The following is a 23,253-nucleotide window of genomic DNA, read 5'->3' on the forward strand; positions in this document are numbered from 1 at the left end:
TAAGCATGTACGTCAGGTCCTACAGCGGTTGTTGGAGAACTGGCTGTTTGTGAAGGGTGAGAAGTGTGAGTTCCACCGCACTTCTTTGTCCTTCTTGGGGTTCATCATCTCCTCCAACTCTGTCGCCCCTGATCCCGCCAAGGTTGCGGCGGTGAGAGATTGGCCCCAACCAACGAACTGTAGGAAACTACAACAGTTCCTCGGTTTTGCAAATTTCTACCGGAGGTTCATCAAGGGCTACAGTCAGGTAGTTAGCCCCCTGACAGCCCTGACCTCCACAAAACTCCCCTTCACCTGGTCGGATCGGTACGAAGCCGCGTTTAGGGAGTTGAAACGCCGGTTCTCGACTGCACCAGTTCTGGTGCAGCCCGATCCCAAGCGCCAGTTTGTTGTTGAAGTGGATGCCTCTGACTCAGGGATAGGAGCCGTGCTATCCCAGAGCGGGGAGTCCGACAAGGTTCTCCATCCATGTGCCTACTTTTCCCGCAGGTTGACCCCAGCTGAACAGAACTATGACGTCGGCAATCGGGAACTTCTTGCGGTGAAGGAGGCTCTTGAAGAGTGGAGACACCTGTTGGAGGGAGCATCGGTACCATTTACAGTTTTCACGGACCATCGGAACCTGGAGTACATCCGGACCGCGAAGCGTCTGAACCCCAGGCAAGCCCGCTGGTCGCTGTTCTTCGGGCGTTTTGACTTCCGGATCACCTACCGCCCCGGGACAAAGAACCAACGATCTGACACCCTGTCCCGGGTGCACAAAGAGGAGGTCAAGACCGAGCTGTCAGACCCCCCTGAAACCATCATCCCCGAGTCCACTGTCATGGCCGCCCTTACCTGGGACGTGGAGAAGACCGTCCGGGAGGCCCTGACACGGAGCCCGGACCCGGGGACCGGTCCGAAGAACAAACTGTACGTCCCAGCAGAGGCCAGGGCTGTGGTCCTTGACTTCTGTCATGGTTCCAAGCTCTCCTGTCACCCAGGGGTGCGAAGAACCGTGGCAGTGGTCCGGTAGCGCTTCTGGTGGGCGTCTATGGATGCCGACGTCCGGGAGTATGTCCAGGCCTGCACCAACTGCGCCAAGGGCAAAGCTGACCACCACAAGGCCCAAGGCCTCCTCCAGCCTCTGCCAGTGCCTCGTCGCCCCTGGTCTCATATCGGCCTGGACTTTGTCACGGGCCTCCCGCCGTCCCAGGGAAACACCACCATCCTAACGATAGTGGACCGGTTCTCCAAGGCGGCCCACTTCGTGGCCCTCCCGAAGCTCCCGACGGCCCAGGAGACTGCAGACCTCCTGGTCCACCACGTTATGCGTCTGCATGGGATTCCATCAGACATTGTCTCGGATCGTGGTCCTCAGTTCTCCTCCCAGGTCTGGCGGAGTTTCTGTAGGGAACTGGGGGCCACCGTCAGTCTCTCATCTGGGTACCACCCCCAGACGAACGGGCAGGCAGAGCGGACAAACCAGGAACTGGAGCAGGCCCTCCGTTGCGTGACCTCCGCGCACCCGACGGCCTGGAGTGACCATCTGGCCTGGATCGAGTACGCTCATAACAGCCAAGTCTCGTCTGCCACCGGCCTCTCCCCATTTGAAGTGTGTTTGGGGTACCAGCCCCCATTGTTCCCGCTAGTGGAGGGAGAGGTCGGGGTGCCCTCGGTCCAGGCCCATCTGAGAAGGTGCCGTCGGGTGTGGCATACCGCCCGCTCTGCCCTGCTCAAAGCCCGGACGAGGGCCAAGAACCATGCAGACCGCCGGCGTGCCCCGGCCCCTGCGTACCAGCCTGGGCAGGAGGTTTGGCTTTCCACAAAGGACATTCCCCTGCAAGTGGAATCCCACAAGTTGAAAGACAGATACATCGGACCTTTCCCCATCCTCAAGGTCCTCAGTCCAGCCGCAGTGAAGCTGAAGCTGCCAGCTTCACTGCGGATCCACCCGGTTTTCCATGTGTCCCACATCAAACCTCACCACGTGTCACCCCTCTGTACCCCCGGACCGGCGCCGCCTCCTGCCCGGATCATCGACGGGGAGCCAGCTTGGACCGTGCGCCGGCTCCTGGACGTCCGTCGGAAGGGCCGGGGGTTCCAGTATTTGGTGGACTGGGAGGGGTATGGACCCGAAGAACGCTCCTGGGTGAAGAGGAGCTTCATCCTGGACCCGGCCCTCCTGGCCGACTTCTACCAGCGGCACCCGGACAAGCCTGGTCGGGCGCCAGGAGGTGCCCGTTGAGGGGGGGATCCTGTTGTGTGGGCCGCTGAAGAGGAGGTACTGCTGGCCCACCACCACAAGATGGCGCCCTGCTTGGAGTGCGGGCTCCAAGCACGAGAGGGCGTCGGTTTTGCTGGAGGTGACAGCTGTCATCAATCAACACAAGCTGTCACCCATCATCACCACTACAAAGACCGGACTGCAACTCCACCTCCTCGCCGAGAAATCAACTACCATTCAGGTAATTTCTCTGCTGCCTGACACTGTGTGTGTTTAACCTGAACTTCTATTTGCAGCCGTTTTCCTGGAGTGTTTCCTTATCTGGAGGATTGGCGTTTGGTGTGACAGCGACGGCTTTGCCTCACACCCCAACTCAGATAAGTGGTTGACCAGGAGCTGCACGAGTGTGTGTGATTGGAGGTGGAGGTTTTCCCTCCTTTACTTAAGACAGACTGTGGGATTACTGAGTGTGCGAACTCACACTCATCTGGACTGTCTCTGTTTTCTGCCAGCAGTACCGGGTCTGACTGCTGAAGACAGCGGCCACCTGGGGCGCAGGGCTTGGCGGCTCCGGTGTTCTTCAGCTCCGTTGGTGGTGGAAGCTGTGTGGGGATCCAGCTCTTCTCTCTCCAGGCGTCTTCTATCGTCGAGCCTGCCCACACGTCACCTGGTGTATGATTGACAGTCCACCATATTGTTGTTGTCTGTACGTTGTTGTGCGATTCACAACATTAAATTGTTACTTTTTGGCTTATCCATTGTCCGTTCATTAACGCCCCCTGTTGTGGGTCCGTGTCACGTCACTTTCACAACACAAGCGAGGAAAAACGTGTTGCAAGTGAAGAGGAATATGTGACCAGCGCACCAAACCACCTCTCAAAAATTCACCCTGCAATCTTGAAGTTGATTTCTGCTCACTGGGTCGAAACCTTTGGCACAACGGGGGAGGGAGCCAGGGTCAGTACTAGCTCTGCTGTGATTGGTTGTTTCTGATGAGTGAGATTTGATTGACAGACCTCCTCTCAGACATGGAAGTCTGTTGAAACTAAGAAAATAAAGTGGCAACGTCTTCTTCTTCGGGAGTGGGAGTTCACTTTCCTGGGGTTTCTAAAATAATAATATCGTGTCTTCTGTCTTGTCATGCTTTAGGCTTCATTTTATTATCATCTATTCTTGGTTTATCACGTTGGGCTGCACGCTTGACCTTGCAAGAAAAATGATTTTGGAATTTCAGCTCCTCTGTGATTTAGACAGCTCCTCCCCTGCTGTCTGATGTAATGATGAGGTATGTTGACCTGCAGATGGTTGTTCACATGCCATTCAGAGCTGGGTGTTAATCTAGATTCTTGACCTTAAAAAATTCTAACACAATAGCCCAAGTCATTTATTTGATTGTAAAATCCAGCACACTATTGGTAAAAATCTATATAGACCTCATAGTGTGGGTGGGCGTGTGCATGAGCGTGACTGCGCGCGTACGCCCAGTAACTAGTAACATATGTGTAGGCCCATCAATATATCTTGCACTGGGGACAGGGCTTAGGTTGCTATGCCCCTGTGCACCTCCCATGCTGGTGATTGTGAGTTTATATCCTGAAGGCAGTGAGTGGGAGGAGTTAAAACAACCACAACCAACCACAACCAGTGATGCCGGTGTCGCAGACCGAACGGCCCCCCCTAAAAATTGGTTCACCTTTTGCATCTGCGCATGCGTCATTTCTGACCACAGCAGCATGTCTGAGACGGAGTCTCTGCACCCAAAGCAATCAAATGGATTAATGGGATTATTAACCATCAGATGATAAAGGTAAAACCTCTTAAATCATTCTAAAGTCAGTTTTAAGCACAAACTCGGAAAAATTCCATGACACTTTGAATTGTCCAACGTGCAGTGAATGCATCAGCTAGCAGCTCGTTTAGCCATGGCGCTCTGATCATTTCCGCCGCCTTTTGTGATGAAATAATGCTGAATTTATGTAGAAATGATTGTTGTACTAAAGCGTCAGATATCTGTCACTGAAATAGATGATGACTGGAGGCAATTTGAAGCAGAAATGAGGTGTTAATCCATGAACCGCATCATCGGGGTGACCAATTTTTAGGGGGACCATTCGGTCTGTGACACCTGTACTCTAATCTGACCACTTTTTTCAGTAATCACTAATCTAACGCGTCAATCTTTTCAAATCAGTAATCAGATTAAAGTCACTTCTTCGAGTCACTGTGCGTTACTATTATTATTGTGTTGTGGGTCGATCGCAGCTTTAAAACAGGTGTCCCGACGAGATGCAGGTGGACGTCTGAACTGTCCACTTTCAGTGAGCTGCTGCACAGAGCCGCATCCGCTGTGCAGTTCAGCTCCAAGTTGAAAAAACAGTTGTCTGTCAAAGTAAGGTGACGCTCAGAGCTATGGATTTTACAGCTGTACATTAAAGGTCCACTTTTGAAGACATATTTTTTCATACTATTACTACTACTAATACTAATTATAGTAATGATAATAATAATTTCAACAACTAAAATGTTTAGAAAGAATTTAAATGTTAGAAGAATGTTACAAAGAGTTTAATGGTTACATTTATAAACAATGTAGGTTAGAAACTAAGTTTTAGCATTACAGTGCTGTAAGCAGTTAAATATGAGGACAGAAAGATGAGTTTATTTCATTTTTTATGAACAAATATTTACACTCAACAAAAATATAAATGCAACACTTTTGGTTTTGCTCCCATTTTGTATGAGATGAACTCAAAGATCTAAAACTTTTTCCACATAAACAATATCACCATTTCCCTCAAATATTGTTCACAAACCAGTCTAAATCTGTGATAGTGAGCACTTCTCCTTTGCTGAGATAATCCATCCCACCTCACAGGTGTGCCATACCAAGATGCTGATTAGACACCATGATTAGTGCACAGGTGTGCCTTAGACTGCCCACAATAAAAGGCCACTCTGAAAGGTGCAGTTTTATCACACAGCACAATGCCACAGATGTCGCAAGATTTGAGGGAGCGTGCAATTGGCATGCTGACAGCAGGAATGTCAACCAGAGCTGTTGCTCGTGTATTGAATGTTCATTTCTCTACCATAAGCCGTCTCCAAAGGCGTTTCAGAGAATTTGGCAGTACATCCAACCAGCCTCACAACCGCAGACCATGTGTAACCACACCAGCCCAGGACCTCCACATCCAGCATGTTCACCTCCAAGATCGTCTGAGACCAGCCACTCGGACAGCTGCTGAAACAATCGGTTTGCATAACCAAAGAATTTCTGCACAAACTGTCAGAAACTGTCTCAGGGAAGCTCATCTGCATGCTCGTCGTCCTCATCGGGGTCTTGACCTGACTCCAGTTCGTCGTCGTAACCGGCTTGAGTGGGCAAATGCTCACATTCGCTGGTGTTTGGCACGTTGGAGAGGTGTTCTCTTCAGGGATGAATCCCGGTTCACACTGTCCAGGGCAGAGGGCAGACAGCGTGTGTGGCGTCGTGTGGGTGAGTGGTTTTCTGATGTCAATGTTGTGGATCGAGTGGCCCATGGTGGCGGTGGGGTTATGGTATGGGCAGGCGTCTGTTATGGACGAAGAACACAGGTGCATTTTATTGATGGCATTTTGAATGCACAGAGATACCGTGACAAGATCCTGAGGCCCATTGTTGTGCCATACATCCAAGAACATCACCTCATGTTGCAGCAGGATAATGCACGGCCCCATGTTGCAAGGATCTGTACACAATTCTTGGAAGCTGAAAATGTCCCAGTTCTTGCATGGCCGGCATACTCACCGGACATGTCACAGATTGAGCATGTTTGGGATGCTCTGGACCGGTGTATATGACAGCGTGTACCAGTTCCTGCCAATATCCAGCAACTTCGCACAGCCATTGAAGAGGAGTGGACCAACATTCCACAGGCCACAATTGACAACCTGATCAACTCTATGCGAAGGAGATGTGTTGCACTGCATGAGGCAAATGGTGGTCACACCAGATACTGACTGGTATCCCCCCCAATAAAACAAAACTGCACCTTTCAGAGTGGCCTTTTATTGTGGGCAGTCTAAGGCACACCTGTGCACTAATCACGGTGTCTAATCAGTATCTTGATATGGCACACCTGTGAGGTGGGATGGATTATCTCAGCAAAGGAGAAGTGCTCACTATCACAGATTTAGACTGGTTTGTGAACAATATTTGAGGGAAATGGTGATATTGTGTATGTGGAAAAAGTTTTAGATCTTTGAGTTCATCTCATACAAAATGGGAGCAAAACCAAAAGTGTTGCGTTTATATTTTTGTTGAGTGTATGTTCATTGAAGTCAAGAAAGGTGACTATAAGGTCAGTTTTGGCAAAACGGGTTATCATTTTCATGTCGAGGTGCCAGGGGGATGTTTTCGGCAGCTTTTAAAATGGACTAATCTGTAAAGTAACTAAATTACTTTTTCAAGGAGTAATCACTAGGGGTGTAGTGATACACAAAAATCATGGTTCAGTACGTACCTCGCTTTTGAGGTCACGGTTCAGTTCATTTTCGGTATGGGAACAAAATGCAAAACCGTAATTTGCTTGTTGTTTAAACCAACAATTTATTGTAACGTTATACAAACAATAATAATAATAATTGCAGAGTGCTGCCTGGTAATAAGTTAAATAAAATGTTCTCAAATAAACAACAAATGTATGAAATGTTATAAAAAATACATTGCTAGTAAACAGCTTTTAACAAAGTAAAGAGCAGCACAACGGTTCCAGCATGAAGTACTGTTCAATTTTATTCAACCTTCATATTTTTTTGCCAGAAAAATTAACTTGTCTAAAACTGGCACACTCTTTAAGGGATTTTTTTTTAAGAGAATTAATGTTAAAGAATCCCTTTACTTTTGTACAATTTATTTTATTTTCTATCTCTTTCTATTAACTGTTCGTTTAATGTTTGTTAATATATCTTTTTAAATAAAGTTTTGAAAACAAAAACTTTGTGGGAAAGGCAAAAAAGTGAGTAGAACCACAAATAAACTTGATTCTTGGTTTGTTTATTCATTTTGCCATTAAAATGGGCCATCACTTATTAAAATAAAATAACTTCTCAAGGCCAGGGCTTCTCCTGGGGACTATTTTATCACAGCGCAGCAAACAAGGTCAGTAGGCTGAGCGAGTACGAGTGAGGATTGTAGATATCTCTCCGCTCAGTGCTTTACAGGCTGCTGCAGGCAGCAGAGGAGGGGGAGACCCACTGCCACTCGGTGACAACAGAGACTTTCACTTGCAGTCACCAAACATCAGAAAAGTCTCCGGTAACGCCAGGAAAAGTAGTTAGATTTGTCACTAGTCGCTTTTGATAAGTCGTCAAGATTCGGCCAGTTGGCCAGATTTAGTGAGAAAGTCGCTAAGTTGGGAACACTGACTGTAAACACACGCAATGTAAACTCACCCATGCACAGCCCTGTACCAAACCTAACATCCCGTATTGAAACAGTTCAGTACAAATACATGTATCGTTACACCCTTAGTAATCAGTAATTGGACCGTGATTACGCTACACTTTCAAAGTAACTGTGGCAACACTGCCCACAGCACAGAACAAGCTGCTACACAACCACACCTTTGGAATCAGCGCATCATTCAAAGAGTGCATATCTCTGCTAAAAACACCAAACATTTTGGGTTTGACCCAAGTGGAAATATAACACAAAACATCAAAATAGAGAGAAGGGTATAAAATCCCAGGTTTCCTCTATAAATCCAATGCTTTTGCACTCAGCAATCTGGTTTGTCCTGAGATTTTATGTTCTACAAAATATTTGTGGTACACGTTATTCGCCTGCCTGATGGGGGCCTGTGCCTGTGAGTCAACCCATTTACTGTTGTTATGTTAACACAGTGTGCCCAGTGTTCAGCCCGTTCCACACAGCATACACTCAGCTCTATACGGGCAGTGAAGCTTTAATGTCAATGAGATCCAAGCATTTTTTGTGCAATTAACACTGGATGACTCACACATGTGTGTGCAGACTAAGAGAACATGCACGCCAATAGGTACCTATATGTATTCACCCTTCACACGCGTCCACACACACACTTCCCGCCAGATGTCAAAAGGTTTTTTTCTGAGTTTTAATACATACGCTGTGGGTACTGTTTGTCTAAATTAACGTGACTGCTGTTGGTTGTTCATTCACTCAGCTCAAACGCTGACATTAGGGCCAAATGTTTCATCATGACTGTCTCCTTTCTCAGACTTGAGCTGTATTTTACGGTTTTCTGTCATTTTCGGACGTTCTGAGCCAGTACAGTAATTCTGTATGTGTCAGCAAAGATTTCAATTTAAGAGATTGTAAAACATAACTGCTTAAACATAAAACCTCAGTTTTTCCTGGGTATTAATCATGGGTTATTAGATGATGTGAAACATGACGTTTGCCTTCCATCTCCAATATGCAGACTTTATTTTTAGGAAAGGCGGGCAGCCACCAGAAGAACCCTGACGAGCTGAGAGATGTACAAGCATGACAGTGCATAGAAAAATCTTACTGCAAACATTTCAGAATGTAATTTGAAGCTATAATGTGTACATTTAGGGTGTTTATTTGCCATCTGTTCATTAGTACATATAGTGTTCAGAATAATAGCACGTAGTGCTATGTGACGAAAAACATTAATCCAGGTTTTGAGTATATTTCTTATTGTTACATGGGAAACAAGGTACCAGTAGATTCAGTAGATTCTCACAAATCCAACAAGACCAAGCATTCATGATATGCACTCTCTTAAGGCTATGAAACTGGGCTATTAGTAAAAAAAAGTAGAAACGGGGGTGTTCACAATAATAGCAGCATCTGCTGTTGACGCTACAAACTCAAAACCATTATGTTCAAACTGCTTTTTTAGAAATCCTGTGAATCACTAAACTAGTATTTAGTTGTATAACCACAGTTTTTCATGATTTCTTCACATCTGCAAGGCATTAATTTTGTTGGTTTGGAACCAAGATTTTGCTCGTTTACTAGCGTGCTTGGGGTCATTGTCTTGTTGAAACATCCATTCCAAGGGCATGTCCTCTTCAGCATAAGGCAACATGACCTCTTCAAGTATTCTGACATATCCAAACTGATCCATGATACCTGGTATGTGATATATAGGCCCAACACCATAGTAGGAGAAACATGCCCATATCATGATGCTTGCACCACAATGCTTCACTGTCTTCACTGTGAACTGTGGCTTGAATTCAGAGTTTGGGGGTTGTCTCACAAACTGTCTGCGGCCCTTGGACCCAAAAAGAACAATTTTACTCTCATGAGTCCACAAAATATTCCTCCATTTCTCTTTAGGCCAGTTGATGTGTTCTTTGGCAAATTGTAACCTTTTCTGCACGTCTTTTATTTAACAGAGGGACTTTGCTGGGGATTCTTACAAATAAATTAGCTTCACACAGGTGTCTTCTAACTGTCACAGCACTTACAGGTAACTCCAGACTGTCTTTGATCATCCTGGAGCTGATCAATGGGTGAGCCTTTGCCATTCTGGTTATTCTTCTATCCATTTTGATGGTTGTTTTCCGTTTTCTTCCACGCGTCTGTTTTTTTTTTTTTTTTTTTTGTCCATTTTAAAGCATTGGAGATCATTGTAGATGAACAGCCTATAATTGTTTTTGCACCTGTGTATATGTTTTCCCCTCTCCAATCAACTTTTTAATCAAACTACACTGTTCTTCTGAACAATGTCTTGAACGTCCCATTTTCCTCAGGCTTTCAAAGAAAAAAGCATGTTCAACAGGTGCTGGCTTCATCATTAAATAGGGGACACCTGATTCACACCTGTTTGTTCCACAAAATTGACAAACTCACTGACTGAATGCCACACTACTATTATTGTGAACACCCCCTTTTCTACTTTTTTTTACTAATAGCCCAATTTCATAGCCTTAAGAGTGTGCATATCATGAATGCTTGGTCTTGTTGGAATTGTGAGAATCTTCTGAATCTACTGGTACCTTGTTTCCCATGTAACAATAAGAAATATACTCAAAACCTGGATTAATCTTTTTAGTCACATAGCACTGCTATTATTCTGAACACTACTGTAATTACCACACTGAAAAAACACCAACTTAAAAAAAGCATTACAATTGGTAAAACCTGAATGAATTAAGTAGTTTGAACTTAGGTTAGCAAGTTAGATCAACTCTAACTTACAAACATAAGTTCAAACAACTTAATTCCTTCAGGTTTTACTAACTGTAGTGCTTTTTTTAAAGTTGGCTCAACTATTCTATTTTTTCAGTGCAGAAACAACATTCATTGGGCCTTTGTGAGCACAGACACACACACACATCCATATGGAAAAGGTACTACCTCTGTCTGTAATATTATAAGTACTGCAGGAATGTGTCATCTACACTTCATACGCTAGTTACCAGTTTTGTTTTTTGTTAGCTAGCTAGGTACAGTTGGTTTTTTAACAGTTAATTTAACGCTAGTTCTTCTAACTATAGTTAGCTTATTTTTGTTATTTACAATTTTATTTTACATGTTGTAGATCTTTAATGATTCTTCATTTTATGGGTTCTTTAATATATATAAACATATAGTACCTAGTTTGAGGTTTCCATTTAATAGCATATAAATTATGTATTTTATCTTCCTATAGTAAGCTAGCCTGAAAATTCAGTAGGTATATATTATATTCCAATTCTAAGGTGGAACTATGGTAGTATACTAAGGTATATCTAAAAAGGAAGAGTAAAATAGAAGAGTAGAAAAGAGTAGAGTAGAGCCACTTTGGTGCCTGGTCTTGAGAACCAGGGATGGTAGGCTGAAAAGCATTTTATCCCATGGGAACTCTCCCTACCCCCCTACTACTCCCTCGCATGGTTTACTTTAGATAGATACCAATACACATTACATCATAGCTTCTGTTTCTATAATATAACCATAAGCCAGCTATAATTTAATTTTACTACTAGTCTACAAACTAAGTATACGTATACTACAATCTTTTCCTATATTAATATTTAGGTTTTAGAAGCTAACTCTTATAATATTGTATATATAATATATATTTCTTGTGTATATTGTTTATTACCTTTATTATTTAAATCTCACTTATATACATGATGTCTATTTTCTTATGATATGCCTTATGATATATTATTATATGTCCATTTTCTTGAGCCGCTTGGGTGGGTAAGGAGAGTTCCCATGGGATAAAAAAGCTTTTCAACCTACCATCCCTGGTTCTCAAGACCAGACACCTAAGTGGCTCTACTTTGCTCTATTGTACTCTTCCTTTTTGAGATATACCTTAGTATACACTATAGTTCTACCTTAGAACTGGAATATATTATAGAAGACATACCTTACTGAATTTTCATGTAAGATGTAACACAGGTAGACCCAGATTAGGATTTTTACATACACTAGTGGCCACATGTTCATGCTTGCTAAAGCTCAGTAACTAAACATCAGATGGTGCACATGCATGTTTTTGTCATATCAATGAAACTTCACATAAATCACTTCAGTGTAAGTAATTGCACTCCTTCACACTGAAAAAAGAACCAATGTAAAAAAAAAAAGTGTTACAATTGGTAAAACCTGAATGAATTAAGTTGTTTGAACTTAAGTTTGTAAGGTAGGGTTGATCTAACTTACAAAGTAAGTTCAAACAACTTCATTCATTCAGGTTTTACCAATTGTAATGCTTTTGCAGTTGGTTCAACTGTTCTCTTTTTTCAGTGATCATAGAGACTCCCCTTGGCTGATAGCATGGAGAAAGTGTCTATAAGACGTTTGTTGTAACCAACCTGTAGCTGGTAGCAGCCTGGTAGCTCCTGGTAGCACACAGATAAACAATTATTTGCAGAATAAGACTTAATTGCTGTAAACAGAAACTTGAAATTTCAACATGTACAGCACCATACCAACAGTGGTGGGCACAGTTCTGACAATCCGATAACTATCGAAGATAATGTTTTCATTATCAGATTATCTTTTTAGATAATTTTAAAAACCATTATCGGACTAATTATCTTGCGATAAATTTTTGTCAAATAATTTGTAGACCGATAAAGTGGTAAATAAAGCTGAATAGCTACGAACACTTAGATTTTAAAATCAGTTGAGCACCTACCTATTAAATGTTTTGCAGCAGATGTGTAGTTTTACTCTCTGTAAAACAGAGGAGAGCTGCTTCTAAAAGAAACCGCTCTATCCTCTGCAGGCAAAGGAGAACTGGTCACCAAAAAAAAAAAAAAAAACTTGTTTCTTTTAACCCCATACTGATACGAGGGCAATATCACCCAAGTCATCCAGAGGCATACATTTTTTACCTTATGGTTCAAATTTTAACCAAACTAATTTCAGACAAGTTATTTAAATTAACATCACGTCTGAAGTTTTATAAAGTGGAATAATCAGATATGTTTTAGTTTTAAAGTAATACGCTAATTTTTAAAAAATTCTCGCACAAGTGAAAAATCATCTGAAAAAGGGCCAAAACAGTGTAAACCCAGCTTAAGTACTGAATGTCTGGCACCAGTAGATCATGGCAGTGTTCTATTTATTTTTGACACCGGTTATATCAGACGGTTATGTAATTACAACTTGGCTTTTTTTTTTTTTTGAAAATGCCTGTTTTTACAAATAAAAAATGAAATATTTTACAAAAGCACTTTTATCTGTAAACACCAACACACGACACACCTCAAATTAACGTGTTGGTTTTGAATGACTCAACTAAATCAGTGTTAGCGGAGGCACATTTTACCCAGAATCCTTTGTGATCTGTCTGTATGTTACAAAACTTCAGAATTAGTGCATTATTCAACATTAAAAGATATGTTATATTTTAACTTTGTACAAATGACAGAATTGACATTAATGGAGTTATTCTATCAGTATTCATTTTATTTATACACCAAACCATAACTCAGCATTTGTTGTGTGGGCCGCTGAAGAGGAGGTACTGCTGGCCCACCACCACCAGATGGCGCCCTGGTTGGAGTGCGGGCTCCAAGCACGAGAGGGCGTCAGAGCCGCTGGGAGTGACAGCTGTCACTTATCAGCACCAGCTGTCACTCATCACCATCACTATAAAGGCCGGACTGCAACTCCACCTCCTCGCCGAGAAATCAGCTACCAATTGAGGTAACCTTCTCTGCTGTGATTTTCTGTAACTGAAACATTGTTCTGTGTGCAGCCGTGTTCTTGCGGGCTCTGTCAGAAGCTGGATTGGCGGATAGTGGGAGGGTGACGTTCTTCGCCTCTCACTCCATCCAGGAAAGAGACCAACAGGAGCTGCATGGGTGAAATTGTTTCTGGAGGTGGACGTTCTCCCTCCTGGAGGAACTAATCAAGGGACGATTACTGGGTGTGTCTTCACACACCCACCATTAACTGTTTCTGTTTCTGCCAGCAGTACCTGGTCTGACAGCTGGAGACGGTGGCCACCTGGGACTCGGGACTTGGCGGCTCCGGTGTTCTTCAGATCCGCTGACGGTGGAAGCCGTGTGGGATCCGGCTCTTCTTTGGACAGACGTCTTCTATCCTCGAGCCTGCCCACACGTCACCTTGTATACAATTGACTGTAATCCTCTATTGTTTTTGTCTGTATTTCGTTGTGCAATTCACAACATTAAATTGTTACTTTTTGGCTCATCCATTGTCCGTTCATTAACACCCCCTGTTGTGGGTCCGTGTCACTACACCTTCCCAACAGGATTTCTCAGCCAGCGTCATGGATCCCGAGGGGCGTCAACCATTGCTTGAACAGCCAATGGAAGAGCGAGGTGAACAGGCGTCAGCAGGAGGCGTGTTAGGTGACCTGCAGCAAATCTTAACCACTTTCACTGCTCAGTTGAACTTAGTCACTGAGCAGAATGTTATTCTCAATCGGAGGATGGAGGCTCTCACTGCCCAGGTGGAAGCGCGTGCTCAGGGCGCTGCTGCAGCACCTTCTCCTGCTGACCGGAGGCCTGAAACAGACATTCCGCTGGTCATTCAACGAACCCCCCCACCATCCCCTGAAGCTTACATAAGCCCTCCGGAGCCGTACGGAGGCTGTGTTGAGACGTTTGCGGACTTCTTAATGCAGTGCTCCATCGTCTTTTCACAGCGTCCCGTCATGTACGAGTCAGATGCCAGCCGGGTGGCTTACGTAATAAATTTGATTCGAGGAGAGGCACGTGCCTGGGCTACGGCGCTCTGGGAGCAGAATTCATGGCTCCTAACGACATATACTGGGTTTGTGAGGGAGTTCAGACAGGTGTTCGACCACCCTCATAGAGGCGAGACCGCTTTACGCATGCTGCTGTCGATAACACAGGGGTGTCGGAGCGCAGCGAAGTATGCAGTCGACTTCCGCATCGCGGCAGCACGAACCGGCTGGAATGCTGTTGCGCTCCGCGCCGCCTTCGTAAACGGACTGTCTCTGGTCCTTAAGGAGCACCTGGTGGCGAAGGACGAGCCGCGGGATTTAGACGGGCTTATCGACCTGGTTATATGGTTAGACAACCGATTAACAGAACACCGACGGGAGCGAGATGAAGGGCGTGGTCAGGCACAAGCCGTCCCTCTTCCTCCCAGGTCCGAAAGGGAGCCATCTTCCCCACGCTCCACAGCCAGAGTACTCCACGTGATGACAGCTCCCCCTGCTGCAGTTGTTAGGGAAACGAGAAGTGAGAGTTCCACTGTACTTCTTTGTCCTTCCTGGGGTTTATTACCTCCTCCAACTCCGTCACCCCTGATCCGGCCAAGGTTGCGGCGGTGAGAGATTGGCCCCAACCAACAAACCGTAGGAAACTACAGCAGTTCCTCGGTTTTGCTAATTTTTACCGGAGGTTCATCAAAGGCTACAGTCAGGTAGTTAGCCCCCTGACAGCCCTGACCTCCCCTTCACCTGGTCGGATCGGTGCGAAGCCACGTTTAGGGAGTTGAAACACCGGTGCAGCCCTGGTGCAGCCCAATCCAAAACGCCAGTTTATAGTTGAAGTGGACGCCTCTGACTCAGGGATAGGAGCCGTGCTATCTCAGAGCGGGGAGTCCAATAAGATTCTCCACCCATGTGCCTATTTTTCCAGCAGGTTAACCCCGGCTGAAAGGAACTATGACGTCAGCAATCGGGAACTTCTTGCTGTGAAGGAGACACCTGTTGGAGGGAGCTTCGGTACCATTCACGGTTTTCACAGACCATCGAAACCTGGAGTACATCTGGACCGCCAAGTGTCTGAACCCCAGGCAAGCCCGCTGGTCACTGTTCTTCAGGCGTTTTGACTTTCGGATCACATACCGCCCCGGGACGAAGAACCAACGGTCTGACGCCCTGTCCCGGGTGCACGAGGAGGAAGTCAGGACCGAGCTGTCAGACCCTACAGAAACCATCATCCCCGAGTCCACTGTCGTGGCCACCTTCACCTGGGACATGGAGAAGACCGTCTGGGAGGCCCTGACATGGAACCCGGACCCGGGGACTGGACCGAAGGATAAGATGTACGTCCTACCAGAGGCCAGGGCTGCAGTCCTTGACTTCTGTCACGGTTCCAAGCTCTCCTGCCACCTGGCGGTGCGAAGAACCGTGGCAGTCGTCCGGCAGCGCTTCTGGTGGGCGTCTCTGGAAGCCGACATCCGGGAGTACGTCCAGGCCTGCACCACCTGCACCAGGGGCAAAGCCGACCACCACAAGACCCAAGGCCTCCTCCAGCCTCTGCCCGTGCCTCATCGCCCCTGGTCTCACATCGGCCTGGACTTCGTCACGGGCCTCCCGCCGTCCCAGGGCATGACTGCCATCCTCACGATAGTGGACCAGTTCTCCAAGGCGGCCCACTTCGTGGCCCTCCCGAAGGTTCCAATGCCGCAGGAGACAGCAGACCTCCTGGTCCACCACGTCGTGCGTCTGCATGGGATTCCATCGGACATTGTCTCAGATCGTGGTCCTCAGTTCTCCTCCCAGATCTGGAGGAGTTTCTGCAGGGAACTGGGGGCCAATGTAAGTCTCTCGTCTGGGTATCACCCCCAGACGAACGGGCAGGCAGAGCACACGAACCAGGAACGGGAGCAGGCCCTCCGCTGCGTGACCTCCGCGCACCCAACGGCCTGGAGCAACCATCTGGCCTGGATTGAGTACGCTCATAATAGCCAAGTTTCATCTGCCACCGGCCTCTCCCCGTTTGAGGTATGTTTGGGGTACCAGCCCCCATTGTTTCCGCTAGTGGAGGGAGAGGTCGGGGTGCCCTCGGTCCAGGCCCATCTGAGGAGGTGCCGTCGGGTGTGGCGTACTGCCCGCTCTGCCCTGCTCAAAGCCTGGATGAGGGCTAAGGCCCATGCAGACCGCCGGCATGCCCCGGCCCCTACGTATCAGCCCGGGCAGGTGGTTTGGCTATCTACAAAGGACATCCCCCTGCAAGTGGAATCCCAGAAACTGAAGGACAGATTCATTGGACCCTTCACCATCACCAAAGTCCTCAGCCCAGACGCAGTGAAGCTGAAGCTACCAGCTTCACTGCAGATCCATTCGGTTTTTCATGTGTCACACCCCAAACCCTGCCATACCTCTCCGCTCTGTACCCCTTGACCGGCACCGCCACCTGCCCGGATCATTGACGGGGAGCCAGCTTGGACTGTACGCCGGCTCCTGGACGTCCGTCGGAAGGGCCGGGGGTTCCAGTACTTAGTGGACTGGGAGGGGTACGGACCCGAAGGACACTCCTGGGTGAAGAGGAGCTTCATCCTGGACCCGGCCCTCCTGGCCGACTTCTACACCCGGCACCCGGACAAGCCTGGTCGGGCGCCAGGAGGTGCCCGTTGAGGGGGGGATCCTGTTGTGTGGGCCGCTGAAGAGGAGGTACTGCTGGCCCACCACCACCAGATGACGCCCTGCTTGGAGTGCGAGCTCCAAGCACAAGAGGGCGTCAGAGCCGCTGGGAGTGACATCTGTCACTTATCAGCACCAGCTGTCACTCATCACCATCACTATAAAGGCCGGACTGCAACTCCACCTCCTCGCCGAGAAATCAGCTACCAATCGAGGTAACCTTCTCTGCTGTGATTTTCTGTAACTGAAACATTGTTCATTGTGTGCAGCCGTGTTCCTGCGGGCTCTGTCAGAAGCTGGATTGGTGGATAGTGGGAGGGCGACGTTCTTTGCCTCTCACTCCATCCAGGAAAGAGACCAACAGGAGCTGCACAGGTGAAATTGTTTCTGGAGGTGGAGGTTCTCCCTCCCGGAGGAACTAATCAAGGGACGATTACTGGGTGTGTCTTCACACACCCACCATTAACTGTTTCTGTTTCTGCCAGCAGTACCTGGTCTGACAGCTGGAGACGGTGGCCACCTGGGACTCGGGACTTGGTGGCTCCGGTGTTCTTCAGATCTGCTGGCGGTGGAAGCCGTGTGGGATGCGGCTCTTCTTTGGACAGATGTCTTCTATCCTCAAGCCTGCCCACACGTCACCTTGTATATGATTGACTGTAATCCTCTATTGTTTTTGTCTGTATTCCGTTGTGCAATTCACAACATTAAATTGTTACTTTTTGGCTCATCCATTGTCCGTTCATTAACGCCCCCTGTTGTGGGTCCGTGTCACTACACCTTCCCAACAGCATTGCTGTATTTTCCAAGACCTCCGCCTGTTGGCAGCGTTGTGGTTGAGTAGAGAGTTGAGCTTCGTGGCTCCTCTCAGCTGATTCTGTGCTGGAAGCCATGTAGTAAACAGGAGCTTCCAGCAGGGGGCAAGATGTTCAAAGACAGAAGTGCTGGCTCATTGTTTGGGTCTGTTGTCGCTTTTGATGCTACCAGAAGCGACCGTGGTGTTAAAACTCAAAATCAGCTTGTTAGTATTTGCAAGTGTACCAGAGACAATACTGGAATTTATCGGTTATCTGTAACTTCGGATACATTTTTGGGTGGTTTATTGTTTTATCTTTATCAAAGATAACTTTTCAGTTATCTGATTATCTGTTATCAAAGTTAATTTTTTGGTTATCTGTGCCCACCACTGCATACCAAGGTGTGACCGGGGGCAGGTCCTGTCCAGAGCAGTAAAGGCTGTTTTCTAGTGCTCTCTGTAGTAAACAGCAGTCCTATACTAACCTTAACCCCAACCATTCTTGGCCCATGATGAGTATTGAGGTAAATTTTAATAGTGGATGGTACCAAAGTGGAGAGACCGCTACAGAAAGAGTTGGCAATCATTATTAGTAAAAAGGTGAATGAGTGCCAGTTGTGGCACTACAACCGCATTATGGGTTTTCTTGAGAATTAGTCAACACACAGGTGCCTTGGTGCTGAAGACTTCAACAGCTGAACCAGGCAAAGTCGACACCCACGTAACACTTGACTCCAACAGATACAGTAGATGGCTACTTTTTTGAGATGAGGACAGATCGAATGTGTACCAGGTGGTTTCCATTCAGAACTGCCATGAAGGTTACACCAATCTCTGACTGAGCTGCTGCAATAAGTTCTGTGATCCATCGCCCAGGTTGGTGTAAGTCACAAGACTGTAACAGTTTAGTGATATGATAAACAATTTTACATATCTGTTATACATATTCTGTGCTTTCTGTAGTCTAGTCAAAATCACTGGTGTCATGTTGTATCAGTCCAAGTTTTTCTCTGTCTCCAACCCCCTGCACTTTGTCATTCACAGCTCCTCTTGTTACAACGTGGCCCCTCTAAGGGTCTCTGGGGCCCGCTGGCTAAATTGGTTTCAGCAGCACCAGCAAACAGTGTTACAGGCCCCTAACCTTTCTTTGGATTACAGATCTCTAATCTTCCTCTCTGTCAAGGCCTCCCAAGGCCTTTGAAGTTGCTCATGGCTTTTCCTTCCTCACACCACCCAACTCTGAATGATCTACCACCACCTTTGGCCCTTGAAAAGACTCCCGCTTTTCCGACATCACTGCTTCGTCTTAGGCTTCTCAGATGAAGTTCGCCTCATGTTTTGTCATCTAACTCCCCCAATACTCTTTCCTCCCTTTCTCTTTTTGGTCGTCATCCATTATTTCTTTGTTTCATCATCCTACAGGTGCTTAACATACATTCTACCAATACTTACCTGATGTCCATCTTCATGTCTGTATTCCATCTTTAGCTCCTTCTTTCTCCAGACAGATAAATCTTTCCAGTGCCAGTTCTTACATAATCTTCCCATCATACTTGATTGCACCTTTTTCTTGCACCCATCCCTTAATCTATAATTGCCATCAAACATTCCTTCCTTTCTTTACCACTCCCTTCTTCCTCAAGGGCTGTTACATGCCTTACACATTCCTTTGTACTGACTGAGTGTATTTATATTAAAGTCACTTTCTTTTCGGTGTGGAGTACAGCAAACATACAAAAATGTGCATACACAAAATGCGCAAACACAAAATACTTGTGAAAACCAAAGTAGCCCAGTTCTTTGTGACTACAAAGGAAAAGATTAAAAATCATAAGGAAAGCCTGCCATGCCTCACTACCAGACAGCAAGAATGCTTTATGTCTTTACTCTCTTGCACCCTTTGACTTTTCCCCCATTAATTACACAAGTAGGGTGCTCTCTAAAGGTGGAGACCATTCATCAAAATGCTAGGGAGGGCAGGACAGTTGGGAATTCAAACGGAACTAAAACACATTAGAGTACATTATGCCAGCAGAGGTTATGGAGTATAGTCAAGAGCTGCCAAACTGTAATAGCACCCTTAATCATGTGCCACCTGATTGTGCACAGTGAAAGCATGGGAGGCACAGTGCAGATTCATTAATAAATAAATGCAACCAATTGGATTTTATATATATACTCAACAAAAATATAAACGCAACACTTTTGGTTTTGCTCCCATTTTATATGAGATGAACTCAAAGATCTAAAACTTTTTCCACATACACAATATCACCATTTCCCTCAAATATTGTTCACAAACCAGTCTAAATCTGTGATAGTGAGCACTTCTCCTTTGCTGAGATAATCCATCCCACCTCACAGGTGTGCCATACCAAGATGCTGATTAGACACCATGATTAGTGCACAGGTGTGCCTTAGACTGCCCACAATAAAAGGCCACTCTGAAAGGTGCAGTTTTATCACACAGCACAATGCCACAGATGTTGCAAGATTTGAGGGAGCGTGCAATTGACATGCTGACAGCAGGAATGTCAACCAGAGCTGTTGCTCGTGTATTGAATGTTCATGTCTCTACCATAAGCCGTCTCCAAAGGCGTTTCAGAGAATTTGGCAGTACATCCAACCAGCCTCACAACCGCAGACCACGTGTAACCACACCAGCCCAGGACCTCCACATCCAGCATGTTCACCTCCAAGATCGTCTGAGACCAGCCACTCGGACAGCTGCTGAAACAGTCGGTTTGCATAACCAAAGAATTTCTGCACAAACTGTCAGAAACCATCTCAGGGAAGCTCATCTGCATGCTCGTCGTCCTCATCGGGGTCTCGACCTGACTCCAGTTCGTCGTCGTAACCGACTTGAGTGGGCAAATGCTCACATTCGCTGGCGTTTGGCACGTTGGAGAGGTGTTCTCTTCACGGATGATGCAAAGGAGATGTGTTGCACTGCATGAGGCAAATGGTGGTCACACCAGATACTGACTGGTATCCCCCCCCCCCCCCCCATTTAACAAAACTGCACCTTTCAGAGTGGCCTTTTATTGTGGACAGTCTAAGGCACACCTGTGCACTAATCATGGTGTCTAATCAGCATCTTGGTATGGCACACCTGTGAGGTGGGATGGATTATCTCAGCAAAGGAGAAGTGCTCACTATCACAGATTTTGACTGGTTTGTGAACAATATTTGAGGGAAATGGTGATATTGTGTATGTGGAAAAAGTTTTAGATCTTTGAGTTCATCTCATACAAAATGGGAGCAAAACCAAAAGTGTTGCGTTTATATATATATATATATATATGCAGCAGCCAGAGGACAATACATGTGCATGGAATCTATGTTTAATTTATTAAAGACAGTAAGCAACAGAGAAGAAGGTAACGTGGGTGGTGGGGGTCGACCTTTATCACAACACAAAAGGCCATGCGAGTTTGAGAAAAGTCAAGACTGGTAGAAGACAACAATTCCTCTATCATGTCATTTATTATCCTGTAGCCTCCCAAAGGACAATCTGCATACATACTCTGTCATACTGGCTATTAATGAATGACATCAATGAAGTCCAAAGCATATTCATTGACTCTTAAATGTTCATGTATCCATCCTCTAACTTCTTTAAAGAAAACTGGCTGTAAAAGTATTGACTGGTATAGTAAGACCCTTTGGCTGCTCCCTTGTTTGCACTCGGGGTCGCCACAGCAAATCCAAGGTGGATCTGCATGTTGAATTGACACAGGTTTTACGCCGGATGCTCTTCCTGATGCAACTCCACAGTACATGGAGAATATAATCCTTATGTGTAGTTTTTCCAATTATTTCTGTCCTCTGAAAATGGAGGGACTGTTTCTAGAAAAAAAAAAAAACTGTAAATCATTAATGGATTATACAGTGTGTTTTTCTATTAAACTCCATGATTTAAAGCTGAAAGTCTAACCTACAATCATTCGGGAGTCCATGCTGGTGCACAGGAAAAGCCTGCAGAAGAAGACACCCACTCCCACCTCTGCATGGAGCCACACCTCAAACAGAGAGAAAAAACAGAATCAGGTGGGAGAAAGAAAACAAATACAATATAATTTGTCAGCATTAAGTAACAAGAAAAAACAGAAGAAATACTAATGTGATCACCGGCCACTAGCCCTAAGCTTCACTAAAAGACCCAGAATTTAGATAAAGTTGAGGCCGTGGCCCGCTCCAATTACTAATAAAATGAATTTAAAAGGGTAAGAAGCATAGTACCATACTATGCCAGTATGCTAGCCATACAAAAGGTAAAATAAGTGCGTCTTAAGTCTGGACTTGAAAGTCTCTACAGAATCTGACTGATTTATTAATGCAGGAAGATCATTCCACAGAACAGGGGCATCATAAGAGAAACCTCTATGACCTGCAGACTTTTTATTCACCCTAGGGAGACAAAGTAGTCCTGGGCTGGTACGTAGGGTTTAAGTAGGTCAGCTAAGTATGGAGGTGCCAGTCCGTGAATTTTATAAGTTGGCAGCAGAACCTTAAAATCTGATCTCACAGGGAGAGGAAGCCAGTGAAGAGATGCCAAAATGGGTGTAATGCGGTCAAACTTTCTGCTTCCTGTCAAAAGTCTGGCAGCAGCATTCTGAACCAATTGAAGACCCCTAATGCTGGACTGTGGTAAACCAGAAAATAGAACATTGCAGTAATCCATTCACATTCACAAAGAGGCAATTTTGACATTTAGTCTTTATAAGGGCACAAAATGTGTGTGTCCTCGTCAGTTGAGAGACATCAAGAATTGTCAACAAAACAATACTCTAACACTCACTATAACCGTAATGATTATGGCAGTCAAAGAAAATCATTTCTTCAGATGTTTCACAGGACTCCTCGTGCTTCTCTCTACACACTCTGTTGAGTTTGATTGTCCAAAATCCCAAAAAAATGTCATTCGGACTGTTGCATGTCAGACTAGTGAAACAAATAAATAAACACACAAACATTTCTCAAATTTCAGCATAAATTATAGCTGTAATGCACACATTCACAGCTCAGCATATCTTCTACAACATCTACAAGGAACACGAGGTGTTACCAACTCCTCACTTCGGCATGAGTGTATTTCCCTGACTGGTTGTTTGTTCGACAGCGTTATCTGCGTGTGTTGCTGTAAGTCTGCTGGCACCTGCAATGTCAGGTCACTATAAACTGACAGCCAGATGACAGAATGAGGCGTTACGAGCAGTTTGAAAACATTGCTGGAGTGAATCATTTCTATTTTACTGGCACACACTCCTGCACTTCCAGTAAAGATCCAAATCTGCACGCCCGCCTCTTCCTCCCATGCCAGCTGAACTACCGTAAAGGAGCTACCACCACAGACAGAGAGGCAGCAGAGCCAGCAGGAGTGGGAGGAGGAAGAAGAGAAGGAGTGTGAAGAAGTGAAGGAGTGGCAAACGCAAAGGTGGTGA

The sequence above is a fragment of the Thalassophryne amazonica genome, chromosome 10, assembly GCF_902500255.1.
Source record: "Thalassophryne amazonica chromosome 10, fThaAma1.1, whole genome shotgun sequence".
Classification (NCBI taxonomy): Eukaryota; Metazoa; Chordata; class Actinopteri; order Batrachoidiformes; family Batrachoididae; genus Thalassophryne; species Thalassophryne amazonica.